The following is a 19034-nucleotide window of genomic DNA, read 5'->3' on the forward strand; positions in this document are numbered from 1 at the left end:
TCAACTGATAGTTTACTTCTGTGTGAGGTGATCACAGCTCACACTCGCATTAGGAAACTAGGCTTTGCATTAGCTAATTAGCGGTGTGACCTTGAGCAAGTGACTTGCCCTCTGGTGATCTCTTCTTCCTAATTCATCAAATAATGGGGCCATTTTAGACTATGGTCTCTTTTAGTCTGGAACTTCTGTGATTCATTCCGGCTTGTGTGTGAAAACACCCCATCTATGTTCTTTATAAGAGATATCATTCATGCTTTGCTTTCCTTGCGCCTAAGGGGGCTGAGAATAGACGTTCAAAATTAAACTTTCCATGCCTTTGTATTAGCTCATTTATTCAACCCACCATGAAAGCCAATGAGATATACAGTGCCTTGGTAAGTACTAAGGGAGACAAAAAGATGACATGTAGTCCCTGCTCAGAAAGGACATTTACTGTGGCTCAGGAAGTGAGATGAACACACAGGAAAAATTAAACAAGTATGCACTAAGTGCCACATGAGTGCTCAGAGAAGGCTAGATGGAGGAGGTGAGGTCTCATAGGCCTTGAAGGATGGGTATGTTTTAGAGTAATGGAATGAAAAGAGGATTGTATTCTAGGTAAGGAGAAAGGCAGGAACAAAAGAGTGCTGGAAGCAGGAAGTAGGCTGAAGTATTCAAGACACTTCTGGAGGTAATACAGTGTGGTGGAAAGAACTCTGGATTCAGATTAGGCAAAGCCAAGGTTCTAATCCTCCCTCTGGTAAGAATGAATGACTGTATGACTAAGGGCAAGTCACCTGATTTCGCTAAACTTAGATCCCTTGCCTGTAAAATGGGGACAATATACCAGGTATTTCATAGGAGTGTCAGCAATAGTCAATCCATCAACGAGCATTTATTAAACACCTACTAGTGCCAATACTGGACTAGGGCCTGACTTCCAAAGAAAAAGAATGAAAAAAAATCTCTGCTTTCAAGGAACTTACCGTCTATCTATTAATGTATGAAAGGGACTTTGTAAGCCTTAAAATGATAAATAAGGACAGCATTTTTTTGGGTATGAGTAGAGGGTTCATATTGATATTAGGGAATAGAGAGAAATGAGATTGAAAAGGTATAACTGGATTAGCCTATGGAGACCCCTTCATGTTAGACTCTAAACTAAACATTACTGGGGTTATTAAAACATGAGACCTGGAAGATAAAACAAGATGGCTGTCACATTAGGTCTGTATGTTCATTAACTGTGATTCTGTGTCAAGGCATGGAGCTCTGCTCCTGAGGCCCCCTTCAGTTCTGCAGCTTTGTGATTATTAGATTAGAAAAGAGCAAATATAGGAATGTACAATGTATGTATGTGTATATGTATACATATATTACATGCAGATTACATATGTGTATATGTATTTACATACATATATACATACATCCACGTGTGTATGTAGGTTTTTCTAGTTTGGTGAAATAAGTGGCTTTTATATAAATTGTTCCATTTTGAATCAAAAGTTCAGATAATTAAAACTAAGTTAATCACAATTTAAAAAATATTTCAACATTATTTCCATTTTATTCAAGAAATTGTCACTTGTGAAAGGAAATGGACATTTTAGGGCACTTAAGATGGACTAGTGTTGTCACATAAATCACACATTTATCTTCTCTAGGAAAGCAGCTCAGCTATAAACGTCTCCAATTCATGGTCTGAAATGGTGGTTCTCGAAAAGGGATGAGAATATTACTGTGCATAGAGTTTTATTGCTTCACAAAAGTAAGCACTGGTCAGATGCGTGAAGGTGTCATTGTGTCAGCTAAGTGCATCTTCTTTCTACAGACTAGGTTCTACTGATCCAGGGAGTCTTTAGTTGTCTACAAAGGCAGTTTCCCAGCAGAGATGCTGGAGCCTTCAAAAGCAGCAGCACCAGGATGGAAACAAGACCCATATGTGCTCAGTAGGAGCCACACCGACACCCATGGGCAACTGGGCTCTTCTGTCATAAACTGGAGGCTAAACAGAAACAGGGGTACAGGCTCACAACAGCCAGACGCAAGCTTCTTAGGTCTTTCCCTCCCCAGAAACAGATTCCATCTATTTCAGTCGGCATCAGGGAAAGACCTGATGCTGGCAAGGTGACACTTACTCCTCCCCATCTATTTCCTGGGTTTGTTGGAAAAGGTATCTGTAAATTGGAGACTGTGACTTTGTAACTAGGGCCCTGAGATAGGACTTTGGACCCCAAGGAACTGTGTCTGGGATCCCTCCCATGAGGGATCTTTTGTGAGACTCTGTATTTCCCTCCCTCCAGTCCATTCCTTGCAGTGCCAAGTCCTTAAGTCTCTAGAAAAACCTACAGTGAGTCACTAGAAGGAGTCAGTAGATTGCCCTAAACTGCCCAGATCATAAGAGCCGCTGACAAGGCATGACCACAAATGGCAGATAGTCTTTTCAGAGTGTGGATCTGAGGGCCTTTATCCATACTCTAGAGGAAGGAATGGCCATGGTACTCCTTCACTTTGTTTTTATGGGGAAAACAAACAAATAAGCAAGCCTGCTATCTGCCTTTAGTTGATGTAGACATCCTTAAACCTGGTATCTAACAGGCTTCTTGGTCAATAGTGCATAAAATAGTATTAATGCATTTCTAAATCCTTCTCAAATCCCTGAACTCCAGTCAATCAACAAACATTTATTAAGTACCTACCGTATGGCAGGCACTGGGCTAAGTACTGGGGATACAAGACAAGAAAACAACATGTACAAACAAGCTATAAATGGGATAAACAAGAAATAATCAGCAGAGGGAAGGCACTAGAATTAATACGTGGTGGGAAAGGCTTTTTGGAGAAGGTGGAATTTTAATTAGTACTTGAAGGGAAGCCAGGAAATAGATGTGAAGGGAGGGAGCATTCCAGGAATGGGGAATAATAGTGAAAATGCCTGGAGCAAAGAGATGGAGTATTTTGTTCAGGAATAGCAAGGGGCCATTGTTGCTTCATTTAACCAATTTTAAAAATGCAAACTACTAGGGCAGCTAGGTGGCACAGTGGGTAGAGTACCAGCTGAAGTGTGACCCTGGGCAAGTCACTTTATCCTCATTGCCTCCAAAAATTTTGCAAATTTCTTAATGACTCACCTAGCCCATTTTCTGTGCAGAAGAAAAGAATTTATTTTTATGAAGGAATCCCAACAATCAACTCACCTTATATTTATTCCCATCCACTTCAAAGACATCCAGAGCATACTTACAAACTTAGACCAAGCAAGCCAGTAATTAGGACATGAGGCAGGAAGCACCTTGTTCACCTCTACATTAAACAGATTTTCTCAGGCCCCTTGGAAGATTCAAAACCTTGGGCTCCAAGAAGAATGATTTTTTTTGAAAGGCGGTGGTGTCCGGGAACTCCTCCTAAACAACTACCCAGAATTAAGCGGGACCTAGCCAGCTATACTCCAAATTTTACCTTTTCCAAAACTAGAACCCATACATACTTCCCATGGAGTTAGGTGAGTAAGAAATTTGCATTTAAAAAAAATGATGAATGAAGTAATAATGGACTCCTCGCTATTTCCGCCGAGGTTACCCTTAAATCCCAAAGGAGAAAAATAGTGATGTGGCCTCTGTGAACCAAATCTGCCTGTAGGCATGAGAATTTGGAGACCAGAGGAAGTACTCCCCTGGGAAGAGCAGCATGGATTTGACTGATAAAGGCCAAATGGCCAAGGCCACTGGCTCAGCCAGCACCTAGGAGCTTTCTAATAATCACTGAAGAACAGTGGCGAAATGATCTCAGTCTCTGCTGTTGTAACTCTCAAAGGTCCTGATTTGGAATGACTGTATTGGCAATGGTACGTCTGTCATGTAGAAAAAGTGAAGTTATTTCACTATTTTGATGAAGGGTCAATTCAGACTTTTTTTTTCTTACAGGTGAAAGAGAGAGATGGTGGCTTCATGGATAGAAGAATCACCTTGAGATCAGAAAGCTCTGCATTTCAATCCTAGAATGGCCTCCTCTATGTGCTACTCCCCTCTCAGTGACACAGCCATTCGCTGGTTCATTCTCCAGAGCACACCACAATATGTCTGCTGTCTCTGCCTCCCATACCTATGGACCTTCTCCCACTGGTGAATTAACCCATTTTAATGAAGCGACTAGACTAGCCATTGCTCACTTTCCAGACTATGCCACCATGCCCCTGTATAGGGACCTCTACCCCTATTAGTTTAGTGAGACTATGGCAATTAGTAGGCACTTAACAAATATTCTCTATCTGCCCATCTATCTAGCTCTAATAGTCTATGAAATTAAGAGAAGATGCCATTTGAAGGCCAAGTCAGCATGGCAAATAGTAAGCATTTAATAAATGCATGTTGATTTGACTTGATTATAAGCTAAAGACAGTAGCAATACTGCATTTGGGAGTTCCCTATGTTGATGAAGTCACTGATATGCTCTCCCTCCCCTTCCAAAACCCCCAGCTTATACCCCTACAAATAATAAGAATGATAAAATGAAATATAATCATTAGAGCTTAATGTTCCTACTGAGATGTACTGGCATTCCTTGGAGGCCCTGAAAAGTCAGAAGCAAGCTATTGTGTGCTGTGCAGAATAAGTATCTATTAAAAACAGCTTCTTGGCCCTAAGAATTGTCCCTTTTAATAACAAAGTTGTCTATACTTTGTTGTTGTTCAATCATTTCCAATCATGTCTGACTCTTTGTGATCCCCATTTGGGGTTTTCTTGGCGAAGATACTGGAGCAGTTTGCCTTTCCTTCTCCAGCTTATTTTACAAATGAGGAAACTGAGGCAAACAGTGAAGTGACTTGCCCAGGGTCACACAGCTCATAGGTATCTGAGGCTATATATGAACTCAGGTTTTCCTGACTCCAGGCCCAGCATTCTATCCACTGTGCCATCTAGCTGCCCTTTCAGCTCAACATTGTATCATCTTGTGATGCTGGTCCATAGGCATATAGAGAGTTTCTATACGACAAAAATAGTAAAGGTCTTTGGAAGCCCCTGGTGTTATTTCAGGATCTCCAGACTAATAAGGAAACCATTCTTTTCCCTTTTCTGCCATATATCCAGAGATCTGGATCCAGAAAGGACATTGGAGGCCATGTAGTTTCTCCCCCTCATTTTATGGGTGAGAAAATTGAGCCTGAAATTGGCATTCATTGCATCACTAGTAAATATCTAAGGCAAGACTGGAAACCACAGTTTTCTGACTTCCAGACCAGCCATCAGCCCACCCTTCCACATCACTTCCCTGACTCGTCCAAGGTCATACCAGTAGTAAGTAGAAAAGTCAGGATTTGAGCCTGGGTCTTCTGATACCAAATCTGGTTTTCTCTGAACAACACTGTCTCCTGGCTTCATGGGAATGGGCCAAATTAAAGACGGTAATTTGTCTGGCCTTGGGAGAAAGGCTTTCCATGTCCCCTTTTGTCTCAGGAGGCCCCAATCGGGAGCTAAGCTGTAGCCTAGTCACCAGTTCAAGAAACAGGGGCCAAGCCAAATGGGGATCAGCGGATTCTATAACTGGAGACAGACAATAGGCCAAGTCTATTCTTTTCATGGAGCTCAGTCATCTCTAAACTGGCTACTTTTTCCAACCAATTATGGACTTCAGTCATCTGAAACAACAGCAGTAGCTTAAAAGGCAACTGAACTGGGGTTATGAGTCAGAGATTCTAATCACAACTGGGTCTCAGTCAAAACTCTAGAGGCCTTTCTGGCCTTTGTGGAATGTGGTAAAAAGGTCTCCCCCCTTTCCATCCCCTTGAGAGTTTATACACTCACTCTTCAGTTTGTTCGCTCCCCATTGGGTAGGTTCCAGGAGCCCCAGCTCACACTTACAATCATGACCTTCCTGTATCAGGAAGCATCTCCAGCAGCTGCTAATTCAGGTATGGTGAAGGAAAAAAGAGGCTTCTTTTGGTCAGTCCCCTTCAAGCCACAAGAACAAAGCAGTTGAATTGCGGTCAGATAGGAGGAGAGGCAAGGGAAGCTGAGCAGGAGTCCAGCCTCATGTATCACAGGGATTAGTTATTCCCAGATCTCCCTTCCCTTGCGCTTTCTTTGGGAGATCCTACACCAGCTTTTGGTTTGTTCCAAGGTCAATACCCAGCCCTCCCTGGTCTCTGTGGCAGCTTAAATAGAAGAGGAAGAAGATGGCTAAGAACGGAAGCTCAATGGGCATGAAGTTGACATGGCCATGGTGTCGGAACAAGTGTCCAGCTTAATGAGGGAGATGGCATCACTTTATCATTTGCTCATGGGAGCATGGACTCATAGGATGACAAAGTTAGAACCACAAGGGGCCACACCATCTAATCTCCCCATTTTAGAGATGAGCCCAACTGAGGTCCAGAGAATTTAAGTGACCTCCCCAAGATAACACAGATAGTAAGTGGTCAAGTCAGGACTTGAACCTAGGTCTTAAAAGTCTAAACTTAGCTCCTTTTGCCCTGTACAGCAGTGCCTCTCTATGTCTTTATTGGGATTCTACTCCAAATGCTGCTGGATAGATCAGAGAGAGGGCTGGACTTTGGCACACCCTGCCTCTTCTGCCTGCTAGTTGTTTGGTCCTTGGCCAGTCACTTCAATCTCATCTATAAAGTGGGGGTAGTAATGTTTGTGGCATATACCTCTCTCCCATGGCTGTTAAAAAGGTAAAAGGAGGTAGTGCATGTACGATACTTAGAAAACTGGAAGGCACTATTTAAACGGAATTTTGTATTAGTTTGTACCAGGCATTCTGTTCTGCACATTTGGGGGATTTCATGGGTAAATAAGATGGTGCCTGTACTCTAGGGGCTTACAAATACTGCCTGGCTTAACTGGCAAAGACAAATGCTTGGCAATCAATCAGCAAGCATTCACAGGCACCGGAGAGACATAGACAACAATGAAGATATCTCTGCCCTCAGGGAGCTTATAGTCTATCAAGTAGTAGAACATATGCCAATAAAAGTGTATACAGCATTGAGAGATTTGAGCTAGGATTTCATTGGTATAAGGAAATTCAAGGTGAGGAAAATCCCTCTACCAAAGGAGGTTAGAACCTTATCTGCAACTCATGGTCTTATAGAGGTAGTCTAGATCACTGAAATGTTCAATGACTTGCCCAGGGTCTTACAGCCAGTAGGGGTCAGAGGCCAGCTCTCTATTTAGTACGCCATGCTCCCTCTTACAAAATGTGTGTGTGTGTGTGTATGTGTGTGTGTGTGTGTGTGTGTGTGTGGTGTATTATATACATAGGTGTGTATACACACACACAAAGTTATAGAAGTAGAAAAAATAATTAGAAAGCAGAGGATGATTTAACAACTCCATAGAAGACCCAATCATTTTTTCTGCCTCTGTTTACTATTACTGATCATTGCAATACTCGACTCCTTTCATAAGCTTAATCTTTGTAAACTGATTGAAGCAGATTTCGGAAAATCATGACCTCAACTCCATCTGCTTCAAGTGTGAAAGGCTGCCAAAGACACTGTCATGCAGCCAGCCCCACCCTACACATCCTCGGTGGGGCTGACTGGTGCATCTCCTTCAATTCCAGAGTCCACTTAACCACAATTACAAACACATCCTGTAAGGCTATTCCATTTCCTTGGCGACCCAGAGAAGGCTTCAAATTGAAATGTTGCTCTTCTGGGAGCAGCAGAGTATCAATTCTGGAGGAAGAAAGAGTCTAGTAGAGCTCAGGAATAATGAGTCCACTGTCAATAAACCTCATAGGAAATCTCCTCTCCAGACCTGGCCTGTGTGGCAAACACAGCCTCCTGAAGATTATAGAGGAGGCATTGGGAAGACATTCACATTTGTCATCTGCTTATCAGTATTTATTCGGTCTTTACCTTACAAATTCCTTGAAAGCCCATGAGGAATGTATCGCTGGCAGGGTTTGAATTCATAAGAGCCTGAAGCAATCTTTTTTTTTAAATTGTGAAAGATAAAGAACCTTTATCCAAATCTGGGCAGGAGGATAGCTGATCTCTCTGTGCAAGCTATTAGCAGGCCCTGCAGACACATACAAGTGTGAGGCCTCTGCCTTAAATGCCTTTGAGGTTCTCACATTATTTTCCACTAAAAAGAGGGGCCTGGGTGCAGTTCTAACTATAGGTCCCTTGCTAGTTGTGCTAACCAAGCCACATTTCCCAACAAGACCACTGAGAAATGTTAGACCCCAGAACTGGGTACTTTTGTTATGATCCTCTTTTGGGGTAGAAAAAGGAAAAATGAAGGCAAGGAGATCAGAGAGTCTGGGAAATGGGAAGACAGTTTTCAGCAACGTATTTTAGGGATTGGGGAGGGGGTGGGAATTGTATATTCAAGAAACTGACTGTAAGTTGTCTCTTATAGAACCAGTTGTTTCTTGCATTTAATGAGAAAAACGAATAGTGACAGAGAGAAAACATCATTAAAATCAACCAACCAATCAGTAAATTAAAACATCAAGCACCAATTATATATGCTTGTCACCATGGGAAAAGCAAAGAAACAGAAGATAGGGACAAGACCTATGTGACCTAAGACCAAGGGCTCTTAAGCTCTGGGCTCACACAGACCTGGTCCAATCTTGAGGGTAGCCCTGAAAGACCAACATCTCTGGGGGCTTGTTGGACCCATCCAGTGTTTACTCTTGGAAAATCTCCAATGACAGCTTGTCACTGAGCCTCTAGAAACGTAGGGGAGTATGAAGCTGCTTGGATGCTCCCAAGAGACTGGGCCAACCTATTCAATTAGGGAGTATCTCCAGTTATTGAAACCCATCCTACAGGAGGCAACAAAAAGTGGCTTTGAATGGGTCTATTCAAGACACTTATGCAGAAATTATCTGTTGTTTTACTATGAAAATGCCAATGGGCATGCTCACACTTTGTGTGGAGAAGAAAGGGAATAAGGGCTTATATAGAGTTTTTAAGCATTTTACAAATATTATTTCATTTGATACAAATATTGTCTCATTTATACCTCATTTGATAACTAAGAGTTATGTGCTATTATTATCCCTAATTTACAATTGAGGAAACTGAGGCCAACAGAAGTGAAGTGACTTGCCCACAGTCACACAGTTAGTAAGTGTCTGAGACTATGTTTCAGCTCAGGTTGTCTCCTTCCTTCTAACCACTACACATTTATCTGCTTCTAAGAGCAAGCAAAGGTTCTTTTATTTCTTTTTTGTTCATTTGTTGGCTTGTTTTTTAAAAGGTTCCTCTCCTGGTGATCCACCAAATTGATCAAGAAACTCTCTTAATCTCTTTCCTACATTACAAAAAAAAATGAAAAACACCAGCCATCCAATGTGGGCTAAGTACCAGAGGATGACTTGGAGATCCACACATCCAGCTCCAGTCTCCCTTGATCTTAGGTCTGCACTCTCACTTACTAATTGAATGTTTCAAAATGGATGTTCCAGAAAGAGGCACTACCATGTCCCAAGCTCTGCACTGGAGATAGAAAGAAAAAGCAATAATGCCCCTGCCATTGTGGAACTCACATTTGAAATCAATACATACAAGAATAGATATGAACCGATCAAACTTCCAGAAGAATAATTTATAGACTTAAAGAAATTCACATGGAGGAACAAAAAGTCAAGAATCTCAAGGGTATTATGAAAAAAGAGTGGGAAGGAAGAGAGTCTATCAGCACCAGGTCTCAAACTATTACTACAAAGCAACAACCATGAAAATGACTTGGCACTGCTTAGCCTCTTCCATTCCCACTCCCGCCCACCACAAAAAGAGAAGTCAATCAGTGGAACAGATTAGATGGACCATTCAGAAAAGCAAACACCGTAGCACAGTGTTTGATAAAACTAAAGATCTAAGTTACTTGGGGAAGGACTGACTATTTGATAAAATTTTGTTGGGAATATGATAGCAGTCTTGCAGAAATTAAGAACAGATCAATATCTGACACCATACACCAAGATAAATTCTGAATGAATACATGACCTAAGTATAAAAAGTCACATAATAAGCAAATGAGAAGAGTAAAGAAGAAACGACCTGTCAGATGTATGGCTGAGGGAAGAGTTCATGATGAAACAAGTGATAGAAAGAATCACAGAAACTAAGATACACAATTTTGATTATATAAAATTAAAAAGTTTTTACACAGCTATTATGTAGTAAAAATTAGAAAGGAAATGAGTAACTGAAAAAAATTAAATTTCTCTGGTAAATGTATAATATCTAAGATGATAGGGAATGGAATCAAAATTATGAGACCAATGGAGAATAGTCAAATGAAATGAATAGGTGGTTTTCAAAGGATGAAATCCAAACTATTAAAAATCATACAAAAAAAGTTCTAAATCACTAATTAAAGAAAAATAAATTGAAGCAACTTTGAGGTTCTAACTTACATCAATAATATTGGCAAAGGTGACAAAAGAGGAAAAAAAGACAAATGTTGGAGGGTTTGGGGGAAAAGATGTCTTCTGGTCCACTATTGGTGGAATTGTGGATTGGCCCACCCATTGTGGAAAACAATTTGAAACTATTCCCAGAAAGTTACCAAGCTGTGCCGACCCTTTGACCTGCTACATTGCTGCTGTTTCTATACCCCAAAGAAATCAAAGGAAGAAGCAAAGCTAAACAACCTGTGGTGTGTGAATATGGTGCTGAAATGGACAGGGTCAAAGCAAAGTGGGACTTCCATGATCTAGTGCAGAGAGAAGAGAATGCAACTAAAACTATTTGCACAAGGTAACATAAGGAAACACAACTCTGAAAGAATAGAACCATGAAGAGAGTGGTGCTAAACCAAAAGAATGCAGATGAAACAGGACAATCTTCTCTGGGTACAGCTGCAATGAACTTATAATTCAGAAAGAGACATACGTCTTCAGAGATGGCTAATGGGGGAATTTGTTTTGTCAGACTATGTAGCCAGGTAGTGCAGTGGGTAAGTCACTGGATCTGGAGTCAGGAAGATCCAAGTTAAAATTGGGCCTTGGATACTTCCTAGCTTGTGACCCTGGACAAATCACTTAATCTCTGTCTGCCTCAATTTCCCCATTTTCCAAATAAGGATAATAATAGCACATGGGGGTAGTTAGGTGGCACAGTGGACAGAGGACTGGATCTGGAGTCAGGAAGATCTGAGTTCAAATGCTTTCCCAGACACTTACTACCTATGTGATACTGGGTAAATCACTTTGCCCTGTTTGCCTCAGTTTCCTCATCTGAAAAATGAACTGGAGAAGGAAATGGCCAACCACTCCAATATCTTTGCTAAGAAAACCCCAAATTGAGTCATAAAGAGTCAGACACAACTGAAAGGACTGAACAACAACAGCAAAATAATAGCACGTAATTTCCAGAGTGGTTGAGAGGATCAAATGGGAGAATATTTGTAAAATTTATTGCAGCACTTGGCACATATAAGCACTTAATAAATCCTTTAGATTAAGGACGTCTTTTTCTTTTTTTTAATTGCTTAACTAAGGGGTAAGATGGGGTAATGGATATACTATTTTTTTTCTAAATGTTAATTGAAACAATTTAAATTTTAAAAATTCCAAACAACCAAGAGAAAAAGAGGAGATAGAAGACCATCTCACGGGAGAACACATGGGGGGAGTTTGGGAGATGGGGCCAAAGTGGTGCTAGCGATGGAATAGGACAAGAAAAGGCCTCCTGTAGAAGGTGGGATTTAAAGTGAATCTTGAAGGAATCCAGGGAAGCTAATAGGTACAAGTGAGAAGAAATAGCATTCTGGGTATGGAGCACAGTAAGAAAAAGTCACAGGGTGCAGCTACGTGGTGCAGTGAGTAGGGTCAGGAGGACCTGAGTTCAAATAAGACACGTGACACACTTATTAGCTGTAAGACCTTGGGCAACTCACTTAACCCCAATTGCCCTGCCTTCCCTCCTGCAAAAAAAAAAAAGAAAAAAAAAGAAAAAAAATAACAGGAGTGTGAGAGGAACAGCAAATAGGCCAGTGCAGATGGATAACAGGGTTCATGAAAGGGTGCAAATGTAAGAAAACTGGACATAGGAAAGGGCCATGTCACCAAGAGCTTTAAACGCTGAATCAAAGCAGTTCCATTTGATCCTGGAGGTCACAGGAAACCGCTAGAGTTTATTGAGAGGGAAGTGCCATAATTAGACCTGTGCTTTAGGAAAATCACTTCAATGTTGAGCAGAGAAGGCATGGGAAAGAAGGGAGACTTGAGGTAAGGAGGCCAATTGGGTGGTTGTTGATAGTCCAGTCAAGAGGTGACAAGGGCCTGAAGGAGGGCAAAATCAGTCCATGAAAGATAAAGAGGGGGAGGGCTAGTTGGGAATGATGGGACATGAGCTTAGTCTTGAAGAACAGAGGAGATTGGGAAAGTCAGAGAGCATTGGGACACCCATGATGTCTCACTTGTACATATGGTGTAATGGGACTGGGGAAGAAATGTGAGTACACATGGAGAAAGGAATGAATCAGTCAGATAATCTGTACTAGCAGGATTTTCTACTTGAGGTTATTCAAAGACCAACAACCCACTAAGGCAGGTGTATGTAGAACATTCGTTGGTCAGGATTATCAGGTTGTTTATTAACTTAGATAAACACTTTGACCTTAGCCCCATATTCCTTGCTATCTATCACTTTATGATCTCTGCTCAGATGAGACCAGGGTTCACTTTGATCTTCCGGAGTCCTCCTGCCCTGAAGATCACAGACTTATCTAGCTTGCCAAACACACCTCGATACAGTTTCAACACCACTTCTTTAAACTTAGGAAGGAAGATGTATGCATCATTGGGAGCCTCCATTCAAAGAATGACACCCTTTTCCCCCTTCCATTTTCAGATCCTAACTGGCCTTGCACTCATGCCAACACTGGTCCATCCATGTGGAATCGCAAACAATTGTTGTTGCTATGATCGATGCCCTTCTCCTCCTCCTCCTCCCCAGCTTTTTTCCCCTGGGCTTTGCCTGTCACTGTTTACATACTGCAAAGCTTCAAGGGACATTCTGTTTATAAAAGTCAATGGGTCAATATCTTAAAACAAAGCTGTGACCTACTTTTAAGGTTTTTTTTTTAATTTTGCTCAGTAGAACACTTCATAAAGACGTTCATTTAGGATAATGAAGGATTCATCTGTTAAAGTCACATCACACACACACAAACACACACACACACACACACACACACACACCAGACTCTTTTTGAAGTGTGTAGAGATTCTGGCACTCGGATGACAGAAATGAACTGCAAACAAGACCCCACTCTTTCAAAGGCTCAGTTTTCAACTTTAGGATTGGGTTAAGATCAACTTTATCAAAGGCAAAAGACAAGCAAGTGAGAGAAAGCTGCTTAAGTAATAACATCTATCACTGCCATCCCTGCAGGTCCTGCCTCCAAATCCAGCTCTTCCAGTAAATCCTTGGGTAGCATGGGATAAGTCATTTAACTGTACTGAGCCTTAATTTCTTCATCTGTAAAACGAAAATTTGAACTACATGAGCCCTAAGGTCTCTTCCAGCTCTGGTGTTATCTGGATTTATAAAAGCCAAGGGCATGAGGGGCAGTCATAAAAGAAGAATTTGGTTACAAATGAGCAAAAAAAAATGTCATGCAGCCAGGGAGTGATCTATAAAGCTTTCAAGGAAGCAGAAATGAGAAAGGTAAAAAGGCATTATCGTGGGAGATTATTTTCTTCACATCATCTGTGTTAACAGCAACAACAAAAATATAAAATCAAAGACGTTACAATGGGGAGTTGGGTGCATACCCAGATCACTTAAGATGGAGGCATCCATATGGGAGATGCCAGGAACCTGCCCCTTGAAGGAAATAATCTGTGCTGGTCTTGCATGTGGGTAGGAGCAGCCTCTTTCCATTGGCTATGTAGCTGGAAGTGGCAACATATTTAATTGTTCCTGATGGATGCACAGCTGTTCTCTCTCAGGTGGTATCCAGGGATGAAGGCTTCATTTCCCCCCCAGAAGGGGAACTAGTAAACTGGGCAGGGTTGCCTTTCCCTTCCCACTAGGTCCTGTGAGTTGTTTCATTTGCCCTTTCCAGTTTTAGGTGCAGGGAGTGAAGTCTCAGACTCAGGAGGTTGAGTCATGGGGACCTGGGAATCTAGGGTTCCCACCAGAGAAGCCCTGAGAAATTGAAATCCCAGGTAGGGGAGTCCTCTGGACTGGAAACTTGAAGTGATGTTATTGTTTTGTTGACATTAAGTTGTGTCCAACTCTCGGTGACCCCATTGGGGGTTTTCTTGGCAAAGATACCGGTGTAGTTTGCCATTTCCTTCTCCAGCTCATTTTACAGATGAGGAAACTGAGACAAACAAGGTTAAGTGACTTGTCCAGGATCACATAGCTAGTAAGTGTGCGAGGTCAGATTTTAACTCACATGTTCCTGAGCCTTGAGCTCTAGTTCTTGTGCCAGCTAACTGCCGATACCATATAGGAACTAAATTAAATCGTGCACCTTATCCCCAGAGAATGAGGTGGTATGGGGGGATTATGTCCCTTAGGTATTTTGGAGAAAGGTTTGTACGTTTGCTATGCTACATCTTTGAAGTAAACATTCCTTTGTAAAAGCTAATCTAATGTAAGAGGTTAAATGGAACTTGAGTGTTTGGGCCCTTAAAACTGGGGGTAGGAATAGAATCAGTGGGGCTTTGAGCCAAGGCAGAGATGAGAGATCCTCCAAGGTCTTAAGGACACCAGAAACTCTTGGGGGAGGGGTGGAATGTAACACACCTGGCCATCTGGCAGCAGGCATGGGGGAGGAAGAGAGTCCCTGTTACAAAGAGCACCATCATTAGTCTATTTTAAGTTTTTCCTATTTATCACGGTCTCTATTTTTTATTTACTAGCACTATAAATAAAACAGGGTTCCATCTGTGTGATTTACATAAATAAAGACAAGTTTATCTCAAGTTTGCCTTGTGTTTAACTCACAGCTCTTTTTGTTTTCATTTGGTTTGGTAAATAATAGTCATCTTTTAAAAAGACAACATCCATTATTTGAGTCTCCTTTCAGGGCTTTCTCCTCCTTCATTGACAGTGAAACATTGCCTAAACTATCTTAATTCTTGTATTGCACACAAAAATATGAGAATGTGCTTTGGGCACTATGCCAACACAAGGGAAGAGTACAAGGGAAAAGATTCTCCTGGAAGGGGGGGCAGTTCCTGAGTCTGGAATCAATAGTGAACCTAGGGTTACCTCTCCACTCTATGAATAGGGGGAGATTTTGCGACCAAACAAGAGATAGAAAGGATCATGGGAGATAAAATGGATAATTTGGGTTACATGGAATTAAAAGGGTTTTATGTAAACAAAACCAATGCATCTAAAAGTAGAGAGTGGGAAACTGGGGCAGGGGGCGGAATTTTGACAAATACATAGGGACCTGAGCCAAATTTCTAAATTTCTAAAAGTAAGAGCCATTCCCCAATTGATTAACAGCCAAAGGATATGAACAGGCAGTTTTCAGAAGGAGAAATCAAAGCTATCAACAGTCACATGAAAAATATTGCTACTAGGTCTGTATCCCAGAGAGATCAAACAAAAAGAAAAAGAACTTATATGTACAAAAATAGTTATAGAAACTCTTTTTGTGGTGGTAAATATTTGGAAATTGAGAGGATGCCTATCAGTTGTGGGATGGCCAAACAAGTCGTGTTGCATGATTATGATGGAATACTGCTGTGCTATATAAGGAATGACAAGGTGATGGGCTCAGAAAAACCTGGGGGAAATTGTGTGAACTGATGCAAAATGAAATGAGAAGAACCAAAACAATGTACCCAGTAACAGCAATATTAATGATTATCAGTTATGAAAGATTCATCTACTTTGAGCAATATAATGATCCAAGACAATTCCAAGGGACTTGTAATGAAAAATGTTATCTACCTCCAGACAGAGAACTAATGGATTCTGAGTGCAACTGAGGAATATTTTCCCTTACTTTATTTAGTTCTCTTTCATTCTTTCTTTTTGCAACATGGCTAATATAGAAATGTTTTGCATGGCTTCACATGCGTAATGAATATGGTATTACATTTTCAACAGTGTGAGAGTGGCTGAAGGGAAGGAGGGAATTTGGAACTCAAAATCAAAAAAAGAATGTTAAAAAGTTTAAATGAATGAGCCTAGGTAACGCTGTGTGTGGGTATCTTCATGTACATATTAATCAGTGGGTTGTCTCCTTTGTTAGAAGGCAAACTCCTCTTTCTGTCTCCAGGACTTAGTCTAATACCTAGAAGATTTTGCTGTTGCTGCTGTTCAGTCATTATAGTTGTGTCCAACTCCTGGTGACCCCATGTGGGGTTTTTGTGCCAAAGATACTGGAGTGGTTTACCATTCCATGTCCAGCTCATTTTACAGATGAGGAAACTGAGGCAAACAAGGTTAAATGACTTGCCCAGGGTAACACAGGTATCTGAGGCCAGATTTGAACTGGGAAAGATCTGTCTTCCTGACTTCAGGTCCACACTCTATCCACTGCAGGACCACCTAGCTGACCCTGGTAGATAAGAGTTTAATCGGTGCTTGCTGACTGTTGGAGTCATGCACTGTGAAACTTGGCTGATAAATTAATTGGTTTTGCTGAACTGTTTTTTCCCCTCTTTAAAAAATGCCTTATATGGGATGGTTCATTGGGAAGGGAAGGCCATATTTGGAAATAAAGGTGATGCAAAAACATAAGGTATTAATTAAAATTGAGTTAAAATGAGTCTAGATAATCTTGGCCTCAGAAAACCCTTGTGACTTAAACAAAGGAACCAGGGGATCTTCAATTCCTGAATGTACAGAAGTATTAAAATTTTAAAATCAAAGCACTGGGCAGCTGAAAGGGCATAGCTCTCAGAAGGAGGCAATGTGGTATCGGGGAAAGATGGCAGAATTTTGAGTCAAAAGTCCTCGGTTCAAATCTGTCCATTGCTACTTCTATGAACATGGGCAAGTCATCTAGCCTCTCTGGGTCTTAGTCTTCTCATCTGTAAAAAGGAAGCTAGATTTGTTGTTTTCTGAAGTCCTTTTCAACTCTAAATGCTAGTTATAGCTTTGCCCTGAAGAAGTTGTATATGACTTTAGGTGAGGCACTTCTCGGAGGCTCAGTTTCTTCATGTGTAAAATGAGAGGATTGGGTTTAATGATCTCTCAGTTTCTTCTGTTTCCATGATTTCATCTGGCCCCACCCTTCTAGTCAATAATAACAAACTACTGGAAAAATCCAGGACAGACAGCTTTCATGAGCCTGGTGCCATGGATGAATACTCCACAGATAGAGGTCACACCAAGTGAGCCAATGAGAGGCCTAAGAGACTGCTGATGGGGTCAAGGGGGAGGGATCACTTGCTGTACTTTGAAAGGACATCCTTCCTTCAATGCAAAGTGCAAAGGACTTAGACTCAGGAAACCTGAGCTTGGACTCAGGCTCAAACTCTCTCACACCATGTAATGAAGAACAACTCACCGCCTCTGACCCTCAGCTTCCTAATCTCTAGAATGGGGTGTGTGTGTGTGTGGTGGTGGCGGTGGTGATTTATACTCACACTAGCTACCAAAAACAGTATTAGGAGAAAGCAATTTGTGAATCTTCAAGTTTTATTATTGACAGGCTGCATTATATAGTAGAAAGAGCCCTGTATTCCAATCAGGAGAGACCAGAGTCCTGTGTTTACTGTGTGATTAGGGGCAGTTCACAGCTTCTCTGAGTTTCACTTTCCTCATTTGTAAAATAATACCTGTGGCACATATCTCACCAGTGTCTTATGAGGCTCAAAATGAATAATGTATATAAAGATATTTGTAAACTTTAAAACATCATGTAAGTAATTGATTATTTACGTAAATAATAAAAGTATCATTGCCTTACCAGGATGCTCATTTTCCCACAACCTCTCAGCCACCCTTCCCCTTCCCCCCAAAGTTGTTTAATATTAAGAACATACATGGTAGGCTTGTCTAAACAGATAATAAAAAGTTCACCTTCGAAAGGGTCAACTCAATTGTTGTGCATTCCAAAAAGGGCAGAAGAAGAGACAATCCTGTGTTCTCAATCAGAAGACCAGGGCTTGGGTCCTTCTTGCCTTTGTCCACTAATTTTCTGTGTGGTCCTAATTCCCTTGGTCTCTTAGCCTCTATTTTCTCATCTGTAAACAAGTATTTGAATCTGTATAATGAGGTCAGGCTAAATGATCTCCAAGGATCTTTCCAGCTTTATATTTCATTGGTCTGTTGAGGGGTATTTTTTGTCTTGTTTGGGTTATCTCTTAGGGCCGTCACAAAGGGCAAAATATTTGTCCCCTATACAGGAAGACTAAACAGAATCAAAGTTGGGGGAGTCCAGATTTTGTTGTTGCAAGGTGTAAAACCAGAGGCATACCATGCCAATAGAAACGCTAGAACTCAGATTTCTCAAGGCTTATGCAGGCATTTGAGCTAAGGAAGAAAAAAAAAACTACTCCATATTACTGAAGGTATTTCAATGGCTACATGTCATTTCCCTTTCTTTAAATAGAGCTACTTATGAGAAGAAAAGAAAACCTGTAGGTGCTTTAAAGATCATCTGTCCCCAGGGCTCCTTCTCCACTATAAATCAGTAGAACCTGACAAGGATCCCTCACAGTACCGCCAATGCTGGGGCCCTGTCTCCTGTGTTCACCTTGGACCTCATGTGAGCAGACCCATATGGCATCTTTTGTCCTAAAAAGTTATTTTTTTCTTCAGCTCCATATTTTAAAATGAACTTTACACTTTTCATTAGGAGGATATGCTGATTTCCAGGAATCTAGGGGCACCCCAATAGACAGTTCCATCTGAGATGATATGACACCATTAGTCATACCTATTCCTTGAGTAGGGGATCCACGGTTCATAGACAGAGAGCTGAAAGTTATCTTTGAGGTCAGCTAGTCCAACCCGCCCATTTTATAGCTGGGGAAACACATTCAGTACCTTCACCAACATCACCTCTGTACCTGAGTACCAGAGTAAGGATTTCTAATGCAGGTCCTTTGACTTCAAATCCACTGCATCGCCCATATTTTTCAAACAGTTCTGGTTCTATTTA

Source organism: Trichosurus vulpecula, chromosome 4 (genome assembly GCF_011100635.1).
Source record: "Trichosurus vulpecula isolate mTriVul1 chromosome 4, mTriVul1.pri, whole genome shotgun sequence".
Classification (NCBI taxonomy): domain Eukaryota; kingdom Metazoa; phylum Chordata; class Mammalia; order Diprotodontia; family Phalangeridae; genus Trichosurus; species Trichosurus vulpecula.